The 25,342-nt window shown below is 43.9% G+C and overlaps 1 protein-coding gene across 4 annotated transcripts in view; it reads right to left on the reverse strand.

Annotated features, from left to right (window-relative positions):
- The window catches only part of MTUS1 (microtubule associated scaffold protein 1), a 128,823-nt gene extending 104,160 nt beyond the window's left edge, over window positions 1–24,663 (reverse strand). The window contains exon 1 of one of the 4 annotated variants that reach the window (XM_054566118.1): window positions 24,381–24,663. The gene's annotated coding sequence lies outside the window, so the exon portion shown is untranslated. The other 3 variants (XM_054566121.1, XM_054566120.1, XM_054566119.1) reach the window with 3 other exon arrangements.
- Window positions 24,664–25,342: the final 679 nt, after the last annotated feature.

The following is a 25,342-nucleotide window of genomic DNA, read 5'->3' on the forward strand; positions in this document are numbered from 1 at the left end:
CTAGGCCTTGCAGCCGTAATACAGCTGAGTGTAACGACTTCTTCCCCCAAGGGAAGAATTTTCCTTGGACTCTCTGCCAACAAAACATCACAGACTTTTCTAGGCTCAGAGGCAGAAAACTTGTATGCAGATGTTTCTTAGTTATACTGCCCACCACTTACAGTAAAACTCAAACCAAACAAAAACAAAGAGTTCTGTAAAACAAGCAACTTACTGGTCTGTCCAGACCATCTCTGCAAACAGGAGGGATTCTGCTTGTCAGATTAAATTAGCACTCACTGTTACTGACTGGCTGCTTCTGGACTACAGAAACCAGAAGAGCCCAGTGATTTAGACAAAAAAAAGGGGGGGCCGGGGGGGAGAGGCAGAGGTTTTGAAAGAAAGATGTTAAGGATGCATCTATACCACAAAAGGAACCCCGATTTAAGGCATTTTTTTAAGACATACTCTTTATTACTCTATCTACAATTTTACTTCTCATATCCTATGCTAATAAACTCTTAAGAATTTCATAGCCCTCACACTTAGGAAGTTCTAAGTAGTCAAGAAGCTAGCAAATTAACAAGTAACATGGTTTATGCATAAGAGAAAGTTCTAGAAAGATAAGTACCATACCATTACAATGGTTCAACACCATCCACTCAGGAAGAAGGGGGAGGGGAAGTAGGAAGGATCTTTCACATTATAACTTTGTTTCATACATTTCTACTATTATTTGAATATTTATATTACTTTTGGAACTATTAAAAATATAGTTCTGCTCCAATGAAATACGACTCATTCTTTATAGACTGTCCTTTCTTAATCAGCTTTATTCCATAAAAGCTGAAATTGAAAGATCTGGAAATCACTTATTCAGACTGTTGGGCCAGCTCTCTGCTCTTTGCAACATGAATAACTGGTGTCATCAAAGCTGTTACTTCACAAAACAGTCAAGTGTAGTCCCTAAATAGATGGGGCTTTCAAATTCTAATGGCAAATTATCTAAATTGGACAAATACATGCCACGATGTCTTGAACGCAAGTCTACACATGAAGTCAAACACTACAACAGATAACCTTCTCCTGAAAAAAAAAAAAAAAAAAGGACTCTTTCAACAAGGATAATTTAATATTCTCCTATAAATAGGGCCCACTAATAGAAGAGGTGTTGACTAACACTGTTGACTGATTCACCTTCCAGGGCGTAGACTATCTGGGGTTCACTTAATACAACCTATTTATTCTGTATGTGAAAAAACTGTGGTCTGGAGAGAGAAGGTTGACTTCTAGAACTGCCTCTATTATATAACTCTAGCAGTCACCATTCACACCCCATCTTATGGAAAAGAAAGCCCAGAAATGCCATTTACTCTAAAGGTGCTCCAAGAATTTTGCATTGTGGGAGTTGTGATAACTTACAAGTTCACACAACTGTTTAGAGACAGAACCAGGATTAAAACTCCTAACCTCCAGCCCCTTTGGCTCACTCCCATCCTGCCAAATAAAAACATGGGTGTGGAGGGAGGAAGCAAAAGGTAATGGTGCATTTCGGATAAAACCCTAATTTTTATCCTCTTTAACACCATGTATTTAACCACCTGAGAAATGGCAGGAGTACCACAGATAATCCTGCATTAAGAACATTAAATATACCAAAAGGAAAGGCTACAGAAACTAGAGACCTGTCTACACAGAACAGAAAAACTTTAAAATATATGTGTAAAGATGACCTATACCGAGGTAACATTAAATAGTCTGTGTCTCAAAGCTGCACGTTAAGAACAAGAGTAAATATTTCCCTTGTATTATCCTGCAGCTCTACAGGTCTCAAGCTCCCACCACAAAGTAAACACAGCTATTCCAAGCATCTGAAAACCAAATTATCTGGTCCTTCTTCCTAGCAGAAGAGGCCAGCTTCATCCCTATTGATGTCATACCAAGGAAGGACTTTTGGCTACAATCACCGATGCCAATTAAGATAAGAAACCAGTACATTCAGTTCCCTACTAGGTCTCAAAAGAGATTACATTTTTCTACAAAGAGAAAGTAGGCCAAAAACTAAATGCCGTATGTTCAGCCCTTTTTGCGACCCAGTCTCACTCAGTGATAGAGAGGCCTTACGTAAAAAGCATTTCAGATCCTTACTCAGGAGGGTAATTAAGCAGAGTAGTTCTTCCAGTTTCTGAAACTGAACAACTACCTGTGATTTGTCACCAAAAAACAGAGGAGTAAGAGGTAGGCAGGAAAAAATGGGCACAGGTCTTTGAAACAGGCATGACAGGAACCGTGTGAAGATTACAGAATGAGACTATTGTAACCCATACGAGAGAACTGAAAGAGACTGATCTACCGAAGACATGGCAGGCTATGAACTAAATCATCCCTCCAGCTTCCTAAGCATGTGCAACCAACATCCACACACAGCTTTCCCCTCCTTTCCCCTGCTGGATTTGAAAAGCTAACTCAGGCTGAGAAACTATTTGTCGTTATTCCCTGAGGCACCAGTGAGGATCGGAGAGGGGGAGAGGTAGACTGTAAAATAGAAAGATGGAATCAGATGCCAGGGAAGGAAAGAATGAATTAAGCATCACTAGAAAAAATGTCTCGGAACCAAACCTTTAAAGCATTGTGTGATGCCTCAGGTCACCACACCCAAGTGCAGCCATGAGGGAGGGGTCTTCAAGAGTCTCATATTAGCCACAGAAACTAGAGGCTGCCTGGAGATGCTCGGAGCTGCCAGAAGCAATCCAGAAAGCCCAGTGTTGTCTATGGTCATCTCCCCAGAATGCACCTGATCTCTCCAGAAAGCCCAGTGATCCCACCGGTGGCCTTCACACACAAAGGCAGACTTAGGGGAAGATGCTGCATTGGGATGCAGCACCAAAACCCAGCAGCGACTCCCCAGAAAAACGCTCCCACGTCTCCCTCATCACTTCTGTTGTTGTCAACTACCATGTAGTCATGACACCTCCACACGCGGGTACCAACGGCTCGTGTTTTTGAGGGGAAACTCGAGCTCAACGCACACAGTAGGTATGTGGGTCTCAGACGCAAAGCCGCTCGTTGAAAGCCCCACCCTGCAGGCCCTGCCTCCCTTACCTCCATTCTGTCACGAGACCGCTTAGCTACACTGCTGGTACAGGCAGTCCCCAGCTTAGAAGCAGTTTATCTTCCAAAGTTCACTTGGAAATTTAGGTTAAGTCAAAACTGATCCTCCCAGAGCGATGCTATTAATGATGACTAGGTTCCCAGGCTGGCCACCAAGACAGAAACCCATTTAATCCATAACGTCTGCACCACTAGGTTCAGAAAGACCTACCAAGCCCATAACGTATGTATAAACACCAAGAAGCTGAACTCAAGTTAGGGCATTATTTTAATGGCCAAAAATGCATTACAGGTCAAAAAAAAGAAGCGAAGAAGTTACTTTGTCTACCTGACTCTGGCTACTACCAGCTACAACAGAATATTATTCCACTATAAAGAGGAATGGCATTCTGATAGATGCTACAAGCAGAAGAACCTTGAAAACATGCTAAATGAAATAAACTGGACACGGAAGGACAAATATGGTATGATTACTCCTCTTATATGAGGACCTAGAATAGGTAAATTGACAGACAGAGAAAGTAGAATAGAGGTTGCCAGGGGCTGGCGGGAAAGTTGAATGGGAAATAATGCTTTAATGAGTTCAAAGCCTCTCTTGGGGATGACGGCGGAATGGGGAACGATGGCGACGCGACACGGGGAACGTACTTAATGCCATGCAGTTGTACACTCAAAAGTGGTTCAAATGGTAATTTTATGTTATCTATATTTCATCACAATAAAAAAAGAAGGCAATACCACAAACGAGAAGTGCCAAGGCTCACAGTTTAACTTCATTGCTACGACTTCTCCAAATCTATAGAAGATAAAGAAAATACCAATATTACACCACAGGTGTTCGAACTTGGGGCGGCCTCATGAACGCCTGAGATGGGAAATGCCAACCCCACGAAAGGAAAGGGCCCGCACCATCGCGCCCGTCACCACCCTGGCGGCTGCGGCCCCGCACAGCCGTCAGCCGGAGCGGGACGGTCACACAGGGAGAGCCCACCCGTACACAGGAATAGATACTTTACCTTTGCAAGTTGTGTTGTGTGTTGTTGACATCTTCATTCACATTCTCACTCTATCACTGAGTCATAAAACAGATCAGTGGTTTGAGAGAAGAGTAAAACTGTGCTAGTAATCAGGGCATAATGACTGACCAAGATTCTCAGACCAGGCTGTTGAAGGGGAAGAAGGAGACGCTCGGAAAAACAGCCACGCCCACAGCCAGCAGACACCAGGCAAGTCCCCTGAGAGCTCAGGTGGGGAGCCCAGGTAAAGCAGCCTGGCCAACCGAGGTGACTCCGCTGGGGCCTAAAACTCGAAGTGGGCACAACACGCGCAACCCGGGTGGGTCACACGACTTAGGAACAGGCTTCTCAGAGGCATTTCACAGTTAAATTCAGGTGCTTAGAGCCCACAGCCACGCATTATCTGTGTTGATTTGTTTCCCAAGAAAGGCTGATGCAACCCCCTCTACTCGGAACGTTCCCACTCAAGGCCCGCTTGGTAAGAAACTCCTTCTCGGGGGTTAAATAAATCTCAGCTTGATTCCATCGTTCCAAGGATAAGAGTCATCTCATAAATAAATACCCCTGTGTTCACAAAAGTCTCAAGCATAAAGTCTCACTTTATGTAAGCAATCAACAAATGTTGACTGTAAATCAGATTTTCTCAGCTATCCAATAAACAGCACTCACAGATGATGGGTCAAAACGAAAGCGGACTGGTGTGGCTCAGGGGGCTGAGCACTGGCCTGTGAACGGAAAGGCCCATAGCCAGTCAGGGCACGTGCCTGGGTTGCAGGCCAGATCCCTGGCTGAGCGCGTCCTCTAAAGGAAACGGATCGACGTTTCTCTCGCCACATCAATGTTTCCCTCTCTTTCTCCTTCCCTTCACCTCTCTCTCAAAAATAAATAAAATCTTTAAAAATTTGCTTTCATTAGGAAAAAAAACCCTATGAAGTGGCAAACAACTAGTTCTAATATTTAAACACAAATATGAAAAAGTAGGTATGTTTACTATTCTCCTGACACCCTCCTCTTCAAATACCTAATCGTAATCGTCCTTTTGGAAAGCAAGGCCAACAGTCATAAAAATTGATTTTATGCAATCTTAGTTTAAATGAACGCCTTTGTGTGTGTGCTCAGTTCACAACACCCCCCTTCTCTGAAAACAGCCCCTTTTATTCACTGGAGTGGGCTCCACCATAGGAACCAGCCCTGGTATAAACACTACTTCAAAGCTTTCTCTCCCCAGCAATTGGGATTTGGAAGAGCCAGTTAGGCACGGTGTGTCCATGGAACTCCCTGGAGCTGAAAAACATATCAATCCAAGTCCTGAAGATGAGCCTCTTACCTCCCCGCACCCAGAAGCAGAGAGACAGAGTATCCACAGAGAAACAAATGCTACCAATGTCCCAAGAGATGCAGGAACAAAAACCAGGGAGGGGACTGATGTTCCTGACTTGGCTGGGGGGCAACTGCCGTCACACTGAGTCTGAGAAACATCCCAGGCCCTTACAACATGCATTTACTTTTTTCCCCAGTCAGCTTGGATTTCCCGTATTTTAATTAAGAGTCTTAAGTAAACTGTGGTCAAGAATTTATCAGAGAGACACCTTAGGATGACTTAGAAACAATCAAAATACTAACAAAGGGCTGATTTGAAAATTACCGTATTATAACTCAGTGAAATACTACCATTTGAACACGATGCGGTTTGCAAAACAGCTAGGAAAAATGTGTCTTATGAAGACAACCATGTAAAATACACAGAAAAAGAACATGTGAAAATGAAAACAGTAGACATGAATGGGGCATAGGGCTGTGGGTTATCAATGCTATTTTTATCCTGTGTTATTTATTAAAACCAGAAAGAAAAAAATCTAATAAATGCCAAAAATGAGAAATAACATAAAAGTCATCACTGGTGGATGAATAAAAAAAAAAAATCACAGAACATCCATATAATGAAATATTACTCAGCACTGAAAAGGCAGAACACTGATCCAACAAGAAGTATCACAAACACATCTGTTAAGTGAAAGATGCCAGATGCAAAAGGTGGACGTACTGTCTGGGAAGATACTCATCCGCTACCTGGGAAGGCGAGACAGTGAGGATAGGGCTCACATCAGCGTCTGTTCAAGAGGGGAGGAAGGGTGCACGAGGAAGCTTGCAGGTGATGGAAATTTTCATTTTTTGATTGCGGTTGGTGATTACACAACTCTATGTCAAAATTCAATAAGCTGTCCACCTAAAAAATGGCCATTTTTACTGACTGTAAATTATACATCAATAAACCTGACTTAACAATAAACGCTGAGTCTGAAAACGAAACCGAAGCTAGGAGGAGGCTACTCTAAGACAGGATTGCCAACACTGGGTTACTCATTCATTAGACTTAATCAAGGGCCCCACATAAGCCAAACACTCTGCTAGGGGTTCATGTAGAGCGAACAAGATAGACAAAGAATAACACAACTATGCAAACAGTCGTCAATGGAGAAAAGCACAGGCACTCTGATGCTATTAAGGGAGTCCAGGGTCACTGAGCAAGTCACGTGTTTAGGTGAGACCTGAGGAGTAAGTGGCAAATAAGGAGGCAAAGAATGGAAAGGTTTTAAATGCAATATTTTATCAACCATCAATAGCTACTCAACTGTTTCAATAGACGAAGTGCAGTCACATGTAAGTATTTTGATATGATGGGGAATGGGGCCTCCTAAGTAAACACCCAGGAGAAGGAAGGTCTTCAAACAGCAGAGTGGACAGTGGCCAGGAGATGTAAACATGTGTTTTGGGGTTCGGGGACCCCCAAAGAGTATTACTGTTCCCCCACCTATTACCGGTACCTCATCGTTAATGCATACATTCCCTGAAATGAGGTTCCCAAAGGGTAACTAGATGTTCTGGTGGCTTAAACAGAGGTGTTGTGCTTGTTTTAACTTTTGGCTGATTTACCATGGATTCCACAAGCTTATCCAAGATTCTAAACAATTACACACATGTACCCACACACGCTTAGTTACCAAAAAGTGAACTAAGTGTTCCCTGTTGGGTAAACAAAACTCTTCACTCCACAGGTACTGCTCAGACATAGTGTGCGTGGGGTTCCAGGCCTCTGCAATAAAGCCAGTTACAGAAATGTTTTGGTTTCCCAGTGCATGTCAAAGTTATGTTTACACTTTAGTGTATTCAGTGTGCAATAGCATTATGTCTAAAAAAGCAACGTACATACTTTAATTTGAACGTACTTTATTGCTAAAAAAAATGCTAACGACCATCTGAACCTTCAACAAGTCATAATCTTTTTGCTGGTGGAGGCTCAATGTTGATTGCTTTTGACTGATCCGGGTGGTGGCCGCTAAACGCTGAGGTGGCTGTGGCAATTTCTTAAAACAAGACGACAGTCAAGTGTGCCTCTACAAGTGGCTTTTCCTTGCGAGAATGATTTCTCTGTAGCATGTGACACAGTTTGATAGCATTATATCCCCCACAGAACTTCTGTCAAAATTTGGAGCCAATCCTCTCAAACCCTGCCCTGCCTTAGCAACTGAGTAATATTCTAATTCCTTTTTTGTTGTTTTGATAATCTTCACAGCATCTTCTCCTGGAGTAGATTCCATCTGAAGAAACCAGTTTCTTTGCTCATCTATAGATGCACCTCCTCATCCACAAAGGCTTTATCGTAAGATTGCAGGCGCTACCCTATCTTCATCTGCTTAAACTCACAGGCTGCTCCTTGGCAAATGCCGTTGCTGGGTTCTTCCCTGACCAGCCTCCAAATGTTGGAAGAGAGGTAGGGCTTTTTTTCCTACACTCACATCCTGTTCTATGTGCATTCTGTTTGGTAACTCCCACAAGGATAATGTTAGCCCTACGTCTTCCCTAAAGCTCCAGACTGGAACACCCAACTGCCAATTCAACATCTTCAGTTGCCTTTCTAACAGGCACCTCAAACTTCACTGTCTAAAAGAGAACTCCAGGCCTGAAGACCCCCACCATCTTCCTTCTTGCCCCAGTGTTCCTTATTCCCATTGAAAGACACCACTATCCACCCACGTTGATCATGCAAAAAACCTAGGAATCAGCCTTGATTCCCCTTTTCCACTCATTCCAAAGGGACGGGTGCTACTTTAAAATACAACCCAAATGCAACCATTTTCCACCTTCACTGTTACTTCAGATCCAAGCCACCATTGAGCAAATCATTAGCCTCTTGCCTCCTTACGATGTATTCTCCAAATTGCAACCAGAATGACCCTACCTCATTGCAACTCAGCTCATGCAAATCCCCTCTCAAAACCTCCCAAGGTCTCTCAGCACAGGTAACATAAAAAATAAACTGCCTGACCTGGAACAATTGGCAACAGATTAGCCTTTGTGCTACGGATGACAAGAAATATTTCCAAAGGCAAGGAAGTCCTCATTGCCACCCCGAAATCAGGTGACTGTTACTGCTTATGCTTCATAGTCAACTCTGAAAAGCAGTGAGGAATCAAGGGCCACTCATTCCTAAACTCAAGAGTCTTCCAAGAAAATACTCTCCCCCCTCACCTAAACAGACCTCCACAATCACCCTGGAGGCCAGGATGAAAAAAGAGACGCTTGGCCTTTGACCACTGTCTGTTTAAATTCCTAAAGCAATGTGATTGCATCTTAAGTAGGAAAAAATAAGTCGCTAAAATAAATATTAAGTTTTGAATATGTTACATCCAATCAGAGAACAGCTACCACTGTGAAAGGTTATTTTGTATCTATTTCAGACTGAAGTTGATCCTTGCCCACATGACTTCAACTTGAAATGTGCACCGATGTATCCAAAGAGTTATTAGTGTGTTACATAATTCCCCCATAAATTTTCATTTTAAATGTATAGGTCTTTGTTTAAATGACCTGTTGTCTGCAAGTTTTCAAACAATGCTTCCCTTTGTGTTCCCAGGCAGTATAGGAAACAAGGCATGTTACTGTTTCCATTCCTCAAACATACTGTGACTCACATTAAATACAAAATCTTTTCTTGCAAATTAGAAACATCTAGAAATATATCCCACTACACCCAGCCTCATAAAAAGAAAATCACCTCCAGTATTTACTTAGGAAAAGTGTCTAAGGTAAGTCAATCGCTGAAACTTTTACTTCCACCTACACAAGCTGGGCAGAAACGCTCACTGCGCCCTCTGCATTTGACACCTGTCTTCAGACAGCCCCTCCCTACTGGACCTCTCCTTCCCGAAGCCAGGAGACAGCAGAGGCTCTGTGCCACTCAGGCCCTCCTCCTAAGCTGTGGCTATTTTTAGGCCTATGGCCTCTCTCTGAGTTCTAAGTTGGCCCTAGATATTCATGAGGCAACCTTTAGAGAGAAACCCTTCAGAAGCCAGGCAAGTCCCAGGAGGATTAGCAACTCTCTCCTGCTAACACAGCAAGAAGCCCCTGAGCACGCAAAGCAGAATCCCTCCAAGGACAGCAGGGTATTGACCTTTGTAGCCCTCCCCACCCACGGCCCTCCTCCGGCCAGACCAGCACCAGGCTCCCCTTCCAAACTGGCCGGTCCACAGAGTGCCTCTAGTTCACCAGGTTGAAAAGAAAAATCAAAGATGAAACATTCCCTAATCTTATGATACTTTCAACCCATGTGCCAGAAAATTTGAAACAACTCAGTGATGAGATTTTTTTTTCCCCCTAAAATATCATGTCTGGCAGCAACATTAAGATTTAAGATTTGTGTAACAGCCTTGGAAAGAGGTTGCTGTTGATAAAAATATTCAAAAAGAATTTAGTCACCTTTCAAAAAAAGAAGAGCATACTCAGACAGTGTAGTAAGTTAACTATCCCCTTGTGCTATTTAAAAATATAACCATAAACTGTAACATCTGTAACTGGAAAAGGCCTACCAGAAACACTAAATATGTCTGATTTTAAAACTCTACCCCATCTACCGCTGCACCTCTATAAAAGCCAACTATAGTAACATGAATTTCACCAGAAATGTGCGGTTGGTTTTTCCATCTCACTACTGAAATGAAGTGCAAGAACCTCAAACTAGGTTTGGCTATTTTACCAACTGAAATTTCATGGCAGAGCACATCGAAAAAGGAGAGGGAAAAATATATTTACGTATTTCATCTCATACCTTTCCTCCAAGAACATCACAGCATAGCAAAACCGATCTCTTCCATTCATCCCCAACTTGCATCTTGTAAAGGATTGTGCATCTTTTCTGAACCCACCAGGTTATGGTATCAAAAATGCTTGCTCTCCAGATCCTTGCTGATAACCCTAAACGAAGACCTCAGGACAACCTTAAGGGTAACACGTTGGCCCCAGGAGCTGAGAAGACAGGCTGGCACAACCCAGAGCTCCAGGTCCAAGGAATAACGAAGACTCACTCGCTGGTCCCGGCACGGCAGGGAGCCTCTGCTTATTGGGAATCTCTGGCCCTGAAGGTGCGTGAGTTACCCTCACCTGTCAGGAACCCCACCTCCACGCACACTGGAGTTCCAGGATGGCGACACAGGGGCGGGAATGTGCCCAGAGAACGAAATAACACAACACGGACCCCAGGAAGCAGGAAACTCAGCCAAGCCCCCTCCATTGCCCTCATAGGCAGAACCACATCTCACTGCTCCGGCATCGGCTGCCTTTCCGTGTTTCTTTGAGGGGATTTCCCCCTTTGGGATCTCAGAATCTGTCCTCAATAGACTTGGAGGAAGAGAGGGTGCACTTATTTTTAAAAGAGAAAAAAGCATTACATATGCATATTGAGCTACAGAAGAATGTGGAAATTCATAAACTCGGCTTTGTTTAGCTTTATATTTCTACAGCTAATAAGTTTACCGCAAAGTCTTTAACTCAATGAAAATGATCCAAGTCTGGTTTCCAATGGTAAAATGGCCTGTGACAGCATTTAAAATCATTGGAACATGAAAGTCAATCGGGACAGAAACCTCTAAACTGTTACATTCAGCAACAGCTTCTCCGCAGAAGCAGTGCAGTAACACGCTGACTCTGTCCTTCGCAGCAGCCTGCAGCTCAGTTGTAGCCAACACATCAGGACAACCGAGGGTCAGACCACTGCACCCACGCCCACAGGTCCATGCGCCCCAACAGCATGACAGGCAGTCTCAGGGTTCCAAAGCAGAGACGCACGCAATGAAGATTTGCACTTAAAAATGGGAGGGAAACACTCTACTCATGCTCACTTCATAAATATTTGTGGCATTCGATAGCCCAGCTTTTTAGAGTGAATGATTCCAGAATCCACTCACACCTTTCTCCAAATGATTCCAAGCCCTTATAAAGTATTTTAATCAGAAGTTAAATGAAATACCATTTCTCTTCTTGGACACTAACGTCCCAGTTCAGCTGTAAAAGCAAGATGGCAGTGTGATTTAATTCATCCACATTTCCAGGCGAGAATAAATCTGCTCCCCACCATTAAGTAAACGTAAGACATTTTGGTTAGCAAGATAAGCCTTACCAATTTCCTTACAACTGTTCTCTTTACACTAGAAACTTCAAAAAAAAAAAAAGGGTATAGTCCTTTATGTGATTTTTATTACATTCACAACCTCCGATTAGCTACAGAAGCAGGAACCGATACAATGGCACTAGTCCCACAGAAAATTACTGGCTACAGAATGGGGGGCGGGGGGCGTTAGTTACTTGTGCACCACCCTGCCAACTCCTTTCTCCCTGCTGTAAAGTGACCTTGTGCTACAAAAGCTGACATTCACTCAACAAACATTCATTAATGGCCTACCACACACCAGCTGCTCGAGTAGGGGCAAAAGAGAGTCCCTGTCTTCAAGGAGCCTTCAAGGAGCCTTTAGTGCAATTAAGAAGGCAAGACAGTACAAGAAATAATTACAAAAACTGCAAAAGAAGAGGCGACCAGAGCCTATGGGTCACGGCGGATGGGCTCCCTGGCAGGGAGGCTTCCGCGCGGCTCCCCGAGGAAGATGAGGTACGAGGAGCAGGCAGACGAGTGCTTCTCAGCCTCTCGGACTTTATAGACTAGTAAAACTTCCCCTCCTCAAATCTGGAGACACAACACAGGAAAGCCAGCTTTTAATTTTGCCACTAAAAACACGTCAGACAAAATAACTTTTTACAACTATCAACAATTATAAAAGGACACTTTTACTATGACCCACACTTCATAAAAGGACATTTGTTCAACCCAAAAATGAAGGGAGTGCGTAACGCAGAAGGAAGAGCATTCTTCTAGTTTAGCTTATAGAAATTTAGCTTGATGAAAATTTAACACATTACATATGTTTTTCCATTTCGCTGTATCACGGTGGACACTTTGTTCCCGGGCTCCCTGGTTTGGAGATCCCCATTCGGGGCTGCTGGGCTACGTGAAAAGGGCAGCCAGGGAGAGGAGGCAGGGAGGACAGAGAGAAGGGGGCCACCAGATGGGGCAGGGAGGGCAGTCTCCCGATACTCCAGGAAAAGCAAAGAGGAGGACCAGAGAGAAAGACACATAAAACAAGTGCTGCGAGGTCCAGTCACTCAGAAAAGGCCCAGGATAGATCAAGGAAGAGTCGCTGTGTACTGACCCCTCCTCTGGAAGCCCCAACGGGGCCACGGAAGCCAGCACACCCGCGGACAGAGCCACCTGCAGCCCAACCATGAGGAGCCGTCTCAGCAGAGGCCACACCTGGGCCGGGCAGCCTCAGCCACTGCCTGGTATGCTGGTGCCATAAATAGCTGCTCCGGGACCCGGTGGCATCCCAGATGTGGGCGCACCAGGGAGAGGGGGAAGCAGCCCTTGGGAGGAAAGAACCGCCCTGGGTAGGAAGTTTGAACTGGTAACTGCTGAAGTTAGGGAGTGTGTTTAGTAACTGGCCCTTACATGCACTGGGGACATCGCTCACCTTCAGGAACATAAGAAGCACACACAAAACAACGCGGTTCAGGCCAGGACACGCCGCCACGGTTCTCTGGATTACTTAGGAACTCAGCTCCCTCCCACCAACTCACACTGTTTCATACATACTTCAGAGAGAAAAGTCAAAAGAGGATTTAAAAAAAAAACCCTTTTTCCCAATAAAGTTGACAGGCATTGCAGAGCGAGGCTGCTTTAAGAGCTGGAAAACTGAGGCTTTTGACTGTCAGAAGGACTTGTGAGCGGGAAAGCTGTGGCCACAATGTTCAGGGCCTCAGGGGCTGACAAGGGGGGACTGTCTCTCACGGACACGTTGTCCACTCCTACCTGTCCAGCCATGGCCAGCGAACTGTGTGAGGGCCAGGAGGCAAGAGCGGACAGCAGCTACCTCTTTGGTGGGTGAAGATAACAAAGTCAACACACAGCATTTCAAAGTCCACAGAGTGTTCTCACAGTCATCCCTGCAACCAACAGTCCGTGGGACAGACAGGTCCCACGGCCATCACAGCCTCCTCCGCCTCCTCGCCTTTTAGAGATGTCAAACTTGATATTCTCAGAGCTCCAGTACCTTTTCCAAGAAACAGAGTTAATAAATAGTCATGGACATTAAACCCAGTTCAAATGTGCCATCTTGATCCCCCTTCCCCGCTCCTTCCCACGAAGAAAACCTACTACCTGTTGGCAGCAGGCGGGCATGTGCTATTCAGGAGGAGCTCCTGCGTGCACACCGCAGCCGGCTTACCTGCCTTGCGCAGGCCAAAAATAACCTTGGCCACATTCTCCTCACCTGTAAACACTGGTAAAATAATAACAACATCTCTCCTAAGCATTGTTTTAAGAGTTAACAGGAATTTTGGAAACTCTCTAACTCACACACAGCTGTTAGTTGCTACTGTTAAAATGGGAACAGCCTTGTGAAACAAGCTTTACTAGTATCCTCATTTTACTTATGACCAAAGTTTAGCAACTCGTTCATAAGGTCAAGGGAACTTTATGGGGTAATGGACATGATAGGTAGATAGATAGAGATAGACAGACAGGCTGTGTTGCCTACATAAATAAGTTATTTGTCAAAATTCTCATAATTGTACACTTAAGCTAGATGCATCTCATGGTACTTAAATTTTATCTCTAATTTTTTTCCATAGATCATGTGCCCAGTAGACGGCAGTACGTATTCCAGAACACATCCATGATTGCACACTGGAACTTACCAATGTTGTTCTTGGCCCTCGTTCTGTAATCCACCTTCCAGCTAGGTCCTTCATACCCAATTTAAAAACCTGTAATGTTGACTACGCCTACTAACTACCATTTTTTTCTGATCTCTGGATATTGAGCATGCCTTACTGATGCAGAATTTTATGTTGGACTGTTACTTCCTGAATATAGGCACTTAGACCATCCTTGAGGAGTTGGTTTCGAGCCATGACCCTATAAGCCATTATAGCCATAGACCCCACACACCAGGGGTCTACGATCCTAAACCAGAAGACCTGAGCATCTAAAATACTCTCTAAATCAGCATCCCTTCAACATAATATCTATTTCTGAGCAACAGAACATAAAACATTATTCTATGTAGTCATACAGAGAGAAACAAAAATTCTTGCTTTTAAGGATATTGCACCATATTGCAGATAGTTTTCAGAATTTCATCAAAAAGTAAGCTTTTTCATGAAGATCAGTAAAAAATTTGAGTCAAAACAATAAGACTAAGCTCTAGGATCTTACTGAGCCAAGACAGGACTGTCCTCATAAACGTAAAGAACTAAAACCAAACTACCACTTACACGCAGCACCTACAGGGCACCATCAAGGGTTGTACAGTTGGGCTTAAAAACAAAAAAGTGATGGAAAGGCTCTACATTTTGTTTGTTTCTAAATCACTTACTTCTAGGTAAGGAAATTGCCCAAAAGGCAGCACCCCTGTTTTGGGGGAAGCAGGTTGGACTGGGTATGCGGGGCAAAGTGAAAAGCTCAACTAAAATCTTTTTCTGAAAGTGTCAAATAACTATGAACAGCTCCTTGTTAGAACCTTTCAGGCAGTTGCCGTATTTTTTCCAAGACCACTTGTCTAAAAGGAAATAATTTTCCATCTGAATCATGTCCAGGGCAAACGAAAAACCTCGTGTGGGTGTGTGCGTGCGCATGCAGTTACGCAAGTTGGCTGGCACCTCTCACTGTATCTCCCAGCCTTCACTGAACATTAAACTTCCTGTACCCTTTACTTGAAAATGATTACCTGTGTTAGTCTTTCCACTGGCAAATACAAGTTCCTTCACAAAGGGCAATATAGGCTCACATCTAACTTGCAGCAGCAGCCGAAAAGAAAAGCCAGCCTACGGAGTGGAGTTTTTCAGGTTCTAACACTGTGCCTTCCATGGAAATCACTTTGGCAGTAGAGAGCTGTTGACCTTCAGGCTAGGAACCATGATCACTATCCAGGGTAGAGCTACAGTTTTACAGCACATTCTCTTCCCAGTTCTCACTCACACCAGGCCTCGCCTTCTAGTTAAATTTCTACCTGGGATTCGCTCCACTCCCCCAAGAATTACCTGCCTCCATGCAGCTTAATATAAGGAAATAGGATTCAAAATTTCTTGAAAAATGTTCAGGAAAGTAAATATTAGTCTCTATTCAACATGCATGACCTTGGACTGCTAACTGCAAAATGGGTACATTCTACAATGTACTATTGTACAATCAAAAGATTGAAATGATTCTTCCGATAAAATTTCATTTGGTTCTTCTTGAAAAAAGCCTGAAAACTAAAAAATCACACAGAAATGTCATATATCATTGTAATGATCTGTAGCTGTCAATTTTCATATGAATGCTAGTAGTTTAATGGCTTAAAGGATTTCACATTCTGTTTTATGTTCTGTGGTTAGATAATAGAGAAACGACAAATCATAAATCTAAGCTATGTCATCTGAAATGTACCATATCCAAGCTAGTGCATACCTTTGATCCCATTTCGGCACCAATGTGAAGAAAATTCTAGCAACAGCAATTTATTACGTCTGACGGACGTAAAAGCAGTCAAGTCACAGCATCACACTGGGAGCAGGCATGGCCTGGGGGAGGAAGCCCTGGCCTTGTCCTCCTTCCGTAACTTAGCACAACAGAAAACAGCGACCCAAAGGGGTCCGGGCCTGGCTTTCCTCATGGATAAAACAGGGCTCACTCAACCCGCCCCGCAGAGCTCGCAGAGTTGATGCGGTAACTGACTGAAAACGTCCTTCATGTCATATTGACAAGGCACTTTCCAAAACCATATGGAGTTACTATTTCACTTTGCTTAAAAAATGAAAATTCAGAATTGCCTTAGTATGTAAATATATGAAATAGTCACATCTTACAATCAAAACGCTTAAATATAAATGTTGGACCAAGCCACGGTTTAAACATTAGAATTGGGGATGGTGGTACTTTAAAATCCACAAGGGCCTTCTTTATTGGTTCAAAGTGATGACTCAAGTCTGAGTGCTTTTAGAATGTGCTGATAGCAAACCAGCAACATAATTTACAGACTTCAGCAAAGATGAAAGTATCTGCTTTGATTTTTTTTAAAAATGCAGCTCAAAAATAACAAAATATCAGCAACTCACTAAACTCAAACCCTCAAGAAAACCAAGAGGTTACAAAGCTGGAGTCCAAGAATAAATAATCTCAGCTGTTACCGGTACACACCAATTCTTTTTAAGGAAAAGGGAAAATTATTCAATTCCAGCCACCTATGCCGGTCCAAGCAACACCTCCACCAAAGGTGAGCGGAGGAATTTAAATGACACTTCCTAGCCACCCATCAGAAAAGGATTAAAAACAAGTAGCAAAGGAAGGTTATTAGCATTCACTCACTTTCTTCTCTGTGCCTGACACTGCGCTGGAATAATCCCAGGAAACAGGTATCTTGCCCTCTGTCCTGATGAGGCCAGCGGTGCAAAAGCAATGACGTGACTGGCCCCGACTCACGCAGTGTCACATACAGGAACCCAACTTGGTCTAACTTAGAAGTCTGCACACACTCCATTACATTCCTGTACCAAATGTTCTGGAAACCAGTAACATTTCTCCCAGACCTATAACCAAGTATGTCTGCAAGGTTTCATAATGGTCCTTAGAGCGAGCAAAACTCTAGCAACATGCCAACATGTCTCTGTTTTATTATTCCAATTTCAATTTAAAACAAAACAGGAGGCGAGGGAAGAAGCAATACCATGCCATGTACACTTCTATTTATACAATATAAGTAGAAAACAATTTTCATTTGACTACCTATAATGTTATAAACTTTAAATATTTAGCGTAACCAGAGATACCCAACATTTTCTACTGTAATAGTTATATCTATAATACAAAATCGTTTAAGGTTTTTTAATAAAAAGAGAATGCAGGATTTTTCCTATCACCATTTCCTTTTCATTGACTAGACTCACTCTTCTTATCTCAGAATAAAAATGAATTAGTAAATCCCTCTGCATAATTGTCATAAATATCTCCATAAAGCAACATCAGAAATTTTTAAGCATTAAACAAAAACTTCCATACTTGAGTATTAAATTCAATAACCAGCAATTCTAGTGAACCATCAAAAAGTTTTCCAGAAATGCAAAACTACTGAGAAACACAAATCTTATTAATGTAATAAGAGAAAGAACAATCCCAGACTGAAAACCCATCTGAATTCCTCTTTAAAATGTAAATACATATTTCTCTAAACAAGAAACAGCCCAAGCCTCCATTCATGAGCAACTGTCAACTTGTGACTGTCTGAGTAAATGGAGAATGTCATGAATCCTCACAAGTGGAACTAATTCTGTCCAAGTATTTGCATATGGGCATGCTCGGTACTTTATTGAAAACAGAGCTGTCACTCAGAAGGAACAGGCACCTTACACCCCAGAGCTCTGCGTTAGCACAGCTACTAACGGCACCGCCTGGCACCGGCTGAACTGTCTTTCTCTCTCTGCTTTCTGCGTGTCTCACCCTGTGGGAGGGGGCAGGGCACGAGGAGAGGACAAGAAGGACAAAGAGGACAAAGTCAAGGGAAGCAGTAAGGACACTACTGCTTAAGAGACTTTCTAGTAGCTGCAACCAACTGAAGGAAGAATTTCAAACGCCACGCTCTCAGAGTTCTCGATAATTTATCCCAGGCTACATCTGGTGCAAATAATTCTAAAAGTGCAAACGTATCCAGCATCGTAAGGTTTAGACCCTATTCTTAACATACAAGATGTAACAAAAAGACGTTGGGAAAGGTCACTAAAAAGATTATCCAGAGAAAGTAATGAAACCACAGATTGCAGGTCTAAGTATCTCGCCTCTCAACTCGTGGTGAGAAGGAGAAGAGAAAAGTAATCAAAGGTCAGGAGTCTTTACATAACCAAACCTGTCAAACCACCCTTAGGTTTACAAAAATTTGGTCAAGGTAGCAGGCAGAATCCCCAGTGCACGGCACTATGTCAGCAACTTGGGTGACTATTTCTAGCAACCTGAACACTTACTAAAATTTCCAAACCTGCACTTTTCACAAAGGTTGAGTCTTTCCTGACAGACTCCCCTGAGAACTGGGGCCAAATTTTTTCCATATCTCAGCCTTTGTACTTTGCAGTGTTTGGCCCACAGAGAGTGCTCAATATGCGGTTGGAGGCTCATGAAAATCAAACGTAAGGTTCTAACAGCAAGGGTTTTTACTCATGCCTTTTGTTTACCATTTAAGATGAAAACAATCCTAACTATACCCTATACATAGTTGATTCTACATAAAGGGTCTAGATTGAGGATCTAATAAAACAAGTGCATATTCCTTCATAGAAAAATGTCACCTTTGTAACTCATTCCTGTTTCACCAATCTTTCTTACTCTCTCACCAGCAAGTAGGACTGCCACAATCCTCTCTGGTTTTATAGTCTATGGGGTTAACTCAGTAGAGATATGCAAACATGGTTCAATTCCATAATTTGCCTAAATGAGAAGACTACAGTGCAATGGCTTAATGTATAATAAAATATAGACTTTTCATAGTACAAAGTGATTTAACCAGTAGTTATTCTGGTAAGTACAACTCAATGACCTTGACCCAGAGGCTGGGGGAAAGGGTGAGTCCATGTTTGAATGTCATCTCTTAGACTGCCTATATCTGTACTGGCTTCCATTTTGGTTCCAGAAGCTAACCAAGTGATCTGTGTTCTAAAAGGGCATGCAGTTTCAGCTTGATATCATTGTTAACAGTCATCAAAACAACCTATGAGATACACATAAGGGAGAACTTCTCATTTGTCACTGAATACTGCTACACACAGAATTGCTTATCTGAAATGAGGTGAAGAAATATTGACTTTTCCTTCAGAACTGGTATGTTAAGTAAATAATGCTGGAGTTAAATATTACCAAGTTTCCAATCCAGAAAAGCTATAGAAGCACGCTAACCCAACAGTCAAGACTCAATGAACACTGCCATACACATTATTCAAGCTGTATGTTTACTTACATGAGAATATATTTTTATACCTCTCCTTCCTGCTTTTCTGGTAAGTGTGACTCTCTCCCCAAGGGAATTCTTTTTCTCAACGACAATTTAGGACACAAAATGTCCTAAAATATTTTAGTTCCTAAGGATCAGGGTTATTATGATTGATCGGCCCTCCGACCTGAACACTAATTTACCTTTCTTTGCATTAAGCTTAAATAGAAACAGACAAGGTACAAATTTAAAGGTACTTGAAAGGATAAGGTAACTTGATGGCCCTAAGCCCCACTTTCCTCAGCACCTTCCCGAGGAGACTGCCGAGTTCCCTATTGCCATCCCTTTTCCTCCGCCTTTGCCTTGCCACGGGCACACAATGGGATGCCAGCCAGGCCTGCCCTCCTGCTCAGCACAACTCTTACTGAAACAGGAACTCACTACAATTTCAGATGAAGTCTCACTACCTGGAAGTCATTTCCTTGTGACCCCTTTACCCTTTCCAGCTGGTTTGAGCCACGTATAACCTGCACTTGCTTGTCATCTTCTTTCACTATTCAAAGGGAATCTATTCACCCCACTAAAAAGTCCACCTTGCAGAGGTGTCCAGCCCACGGGATGGCTGTGAAGGCAGCCCAATACAAAACTGTACATTTACTTAAAACCTTCTTTTTTGCTCATCAGTTTTCTTTAGTGTTTGTGTATTTAAGGTGTGACCCAAGACAACTCTCCTTCCTCCAGCATGGCCCAGAGACACCAAACGTTTGGACACCCCTGGATGGGCGGAAACTGTAAGAGGCTTGAAGGCTCTCTTTTAGCATTACAACTGCAAAATGAAATAAAACCTCTAGGTAAGTAACGGGCACACAAGAATATTCATTAATTTAGATCTGGGTCTATTAGCAAGACTTAAAAACAGTTTATCTTTAAGTAAATACATTTTATTTCTTTTCAATATGGGGTTTACACTGAAGGCCAAGGAAAACCTACCTTGAAGAACAAAAGTAAGGTTTCGAAATCAAAGATTTATATGCAAATATGTACTCTTAAGTGCTTCGAGCTATTTACTTAAGTGAAACACCTCTAGGTCTAAGTCGAACTTTGTTCACACCCTAAATGTGTTGAACAAACCATTTCTTCCTTGACCGTGTAAAAGTTAGCCATCAGGGCAATCACAAACAGCAAATTAGGTTCCAGTGTACGAAAGTGAAGCTTTATTGTATCAACCTACATAGTAAGGATCAGCCCCTGACTCTGTCATTCCCAAAATGGAAAAATCTTTTTTATCTTGAGCCAAGTAAGAAAATGTCATGCATTAATATCATGGATAACTGCCCACATAAAAGTACGAACTGCTGATTTCAAAGACTATTGAGATCATTTTTTTAAAAAAATAACTATCATCAGGGTAATGTTTTGTAAGACTTGGTTTAGAAATAAAAGTTTCGTAGTGGTAGCGGAGAGTCAAACGCAGTCCCTGGTTGTCGCAGACTGCCCTAAGCCAAGGAAGCGCTCCGATCAAAGCAGGCTCTTCCGCACCAAATTTCAGGCTGGCTGAGGTCCTCCTCTACCATCGAAGCCCTCTTTTTTTCTTTCTTTTTAAAAACACCCACACGATGGGTTCCCTCACCCCCCGTCAGTCACCCCTCTGAAGGTCTCAAGCCACCACTGCCCGAACGCCTGCCAGCCACGTGGCGGTGGTCACCTGAGCTAGCTCGAGAGAGAGTCTGGACCCCATTCTGAGTGTCCCCAAACGCGCACACACACCACACACTGTCCTCATCCTTCCAGCCAGCGTTGGTCCCAGGCTTATCATCAGGCTCTGAAAGATGGGGTGTGAGAGAAAGCCCTCGGCCTCGGACGGACGGCCCCCCCAGGAGGCCCGCACAGGTCCGGGGGCACCTTCAGCTGCCCAGTGCGGAAAGATAACTCAGGTTTGGGAAATCGAAACTTTCTGCCTCTTCAAATAAACAGTTTAATTGAAAACTTATAAACTGCACTTATATCCGACGAGACATCACGAAAGACTCATGTCCACAATTCAGGATCAACTACAATAATGAATAGAGAAAGGACTCTGGCAAAATACTACTACAGATGAACTATTAAAAATAATGGGTTGAGGGCCCAGTGTACGTAATCACAGAAAGACAAGTCTGAAAGGCTCTCATTCACTGGGATGTAAAACTATCTGTTCTTATTTGGAAGAACGTTGTTCCCAAAGGTGTGCTGTGCGCAGCGATTTCTCATGGACATCCACAATCTGTTCTGCAACCGCCTCTACTCTGGGACATGCAGGTTCTTATCATGGATTTGAAAAGAATCTAATCCAGAATTGTTTTTTTTCAGTGGGGGGAATTCTTTTATAAGACGTCTTCTTTTATAAGTCATCTTCTGCCACTATCATATGTACTTCTTAAGCTATAATTCAGGAGTGTTAAAAATTTTGTTTTTAAGAAAGTCAACGAAGTTGTCTACATCAAAGTATAGGACTTTTATAAGTCAAAACCACTACAAATATGTGGTGTCTTTATAAAGAAAAGACAAAAATGAGAAAAATGTCTGCAATATGAAAGGCAAAAGTTTATTATCAATCCATAAAAGGCTCTTATAAATTGATAGCAAAATACCAATACCCCAACAGAAAAATTTGCCACTACATTCAAGTAAAAGGGAAGAAAAATGGAAAAATAACTAGATTTGTTGGTGTTCAATATTATTTGTGTTCAAAGAAATGGAAATTTAAATATTGAGCTAGTACTGTTCGCCTACAAAGCTAGCAAGAATTATTTTTCCTTTTAAGGATGCTTCCCCGTATTAACAAGAATATAGTAACACAGGTGCTCTCATAGAGGGAGGAGCGCCCTTTGGTCTAACATGTTTTGGAAAGCAAATCATCAATCTGGATCAAGAGATCTTTGAACCATCAACTGTATTTGGAGGACTCCATCCAAGGACCTATGCTCTGTAAAGTTTTATAAAGAATATGTTGCATCAGCATATATTTAATAATAGTAAGAGGAAATAAGTTAAAAGTTCAGTTATAAGGAAATGGTTAAACAAATTGTTACATCTAGATAATATTACTCCCTAATATTAAACAAGCCACTAAAACAAGATTCTTGAAGAACTATAAAAACATGAGAACCTTTTCATAAAGTGTTAAGCAGTAAAAAAAAAAAAAAATCAGCATGCAACAGCATATCTGTATAAGCTACATCACTGTAAAAAAATAAATCTTTTTGTTATATATTAACAAATATTAAGAAAATATTAATTGTGATTATCTTTGGATAGAATTATTTAATTCTTACACTTTTTCTGAATCTATCAATTTTTATACAGCAAGCACGCATGATTTTTGCAATCATAACAAACAAGACAAACAAAACTGGGCTAGTCAGTGACATACTTTTTAAAAGCTTAAGTCTAATAATTGCAGTTTCGTTTCCAAGAAATAACCAAAGAAATCTAGCTATAATTTTATAGTCCTAGGATATACTCCAAAACTCTAACCTTCAATTACTGATACCTATAATTAAAAGGTGCAAGTCTTCTACTAGCACTATCTGCTCCACACAAGGGTGATTTCAAAAAGAACAGGTAAAAAAAAGTTGGTGCTAGTTAAATAAGTAACTATACATTATTTTAAACTAAATTCCACTCCTGGGTAAGTAGTTTCTAATCATTTCTCTGCATAACTTTCCTTAGGGAATATTGCTTAAAAAATCCTGAAAGCACACTATACATTGTAAAGCACTACACAAATAGGGCATCATTGTTTCCATTTAAATTGTCCATCATTTCCTGCCCTAATTACCCCTGAAAACGAAGTTTGTCTACAAAAATTACAGTTCCAACTATGCAATTCCTTTTAGTGGTAACCACTGCTACCTGGGTGTATCTGCACTCCTTAAGGAAGTCCTAGGTTCCCAGGAAGCGGGGGCTCTCACTTCCCCTCCCCGCCCCACAGGGAGTGGAGGGAGGGAGGGAGGCTAAAACCCTCAGCCCACCCTCCACCCCAGGCCTGAGGATTTAGCCCGTGATGGTTGAATTCCCATCACCTGGCAAAACATGACCGCTTTCATCCCTGTCCCCATTTTGCCTAAGACTTTGATTTTATTCAAACACAACACAACACACTGGATCCCCTGCATTAGTACACAGGCTACTTAAAATAAAAAGTATCAATAATGTATGTGAAACTATATGCAGGCTACATGAAGAAGTCATCTCTCCATGTTCACTCCAAAATAAAGCAATCCGAGTCAAAAATCAACAAATAACAGAAAAGTGTACGTCTTAAAAGAAAACACAAGATGCGTTCAAGGCAGGTAAACACATAAACCCACTAGTTATCGCAGAGTAGCCCAACCAGGTGACCTTAGGGCGGCTTTTCCCGGAGAGTCGGAGAAGCACCGGGGAACCGCAGGAAGGAGTAAGGCACGCGACGCGAGGCCCCGGGGAACTGCGGCAACCCCATTAATGCCATTCCCAGCCCCGGTCACTTCTGCTGAGAATGGGCCTGAGCAAACCACCCGGCGCGGGGGCTGGGACGGCTGGGCCCCGGGGTCCGGTGGGAGGCTTGCCCCTGAGGGTACTCGCCTGTCAGTCTGCTTAACTGAGTCAACAGTAAACCCCTTCGGTCACTTTCAAGGTGACAGCTACGAGGTCCGCATCCGTCCCTTCCGCGCGAGCTGCGCGGTGCCCACGTGAGACCTGCTGTCTGCAGCCTCCGCTCCGCCAGGGCTGGCCCCCCCTCCCCGCCGGCCTTCTCCCCCAACTTTGTCACACAAGCCCCTAGAAGACCCGCCCGCGCCCCCAAGGCCAGTCCTGCCACCTTAGGACGGGCGCGTGCACCACGTCCCCTCCCACCGCCGCCCGCGATCCCCACCGCGGACAGGCTGGGCGGCAGGAATCGACTCAACTCCGCTCTTACCTCCGCGCCGCGGATCCAACCCCGAGACCTCCGGGGAGCCAGACGCAGCCGGAGGGAGACCTGCATGCCGAGCCCAAGAACACTTTGGACCCTCGGCGGAGGCGCTCCAGGTCCCCCGGGAGGCCTGCGCTGCAATGGTGCCCGCGGGGCAGCGTCTACACCTGGGGACACCCGGGTCGTCCCCACCCCCACCCGCACGCCGGAGGCAGTGGCTGCAGCTGGGAGGGATCCCGGAGTCCGAGACGCCCCAGCCTCCCCCGCCCGCGCCTCTCTGGCCGCCGCGGGGCGGAGCGAGGGCGGGGAGTTCGGGAAACTTGTAAATAGAAAAGCTCTGCCGCCTCTGCCCCCGCGCCTGCTGCCACCCCTTCCAGGCGGCCCCAGCCTGCGCCTTACAGCCGGAGACCAAGGCCAGGTGGCGTCCAAGTGGGCTGCGTCCCCGAGAAACTTGGAAGACGCGCAAGCGGCACCTCGGCACCGACTTCCGAGCTCTTGCCGCGCTCCGCTCGCCCGCGGGCTCCCTCCTCTCGCTCGCCTGGATCCCAATCCCGAAGCCCCGCGCGCTCTCGGGCTAAATGCCGACGCGCTCCGGGCCCCGGCTTCCGCCGAGGACCGCGCCGCACCTGTTGCCACGTGCGACATGCATGTAACTAACATCTGTATGGCATGCGCCCCGGGCTGCTGCCCGCGCACCTGGCTGAGCCTCGCGTTCCAGACCGCGCAGGTCTCTGCGGGCGACCAGAACTCTGCCGCGCCCAGTACTGGGAGCCCCAGGCCGTACTGGGGAGAGGATCGCCCTCCGCTGCCGTCCTGGCACCTGTGTTCCCGGGGCGAGCTCTCCGACTCGCCGCCAGCCGAGGGGCCTCGCAGGGAGGACGCGCCCTGGGTGTGAAGGGCTTGGGAAGGTTGCAGAATTGTCGGGGTAGAGGTTTGTTAAGGAGTCAGCGGGGACTGTTTCTTCAGTG

Source organism: Pteronotus mesoamericanus, unplaced genomic scaffold (genome assembly GCF_021234165.1).
Source record: "Pteronotus mesoamericanus isolate MK-2021 breed Mesoamerican mustached bat unplaced genomic scaffold, CSHL_Meso_final contig_169, whole genome shotgun sequence".
Lineage (NCBI taxonomy): Eukaryota > Metazoa > Chordata > Mammalia > Chiroptera > Mormoopidae > Pteronotus > Pteronotus mesoamericanus.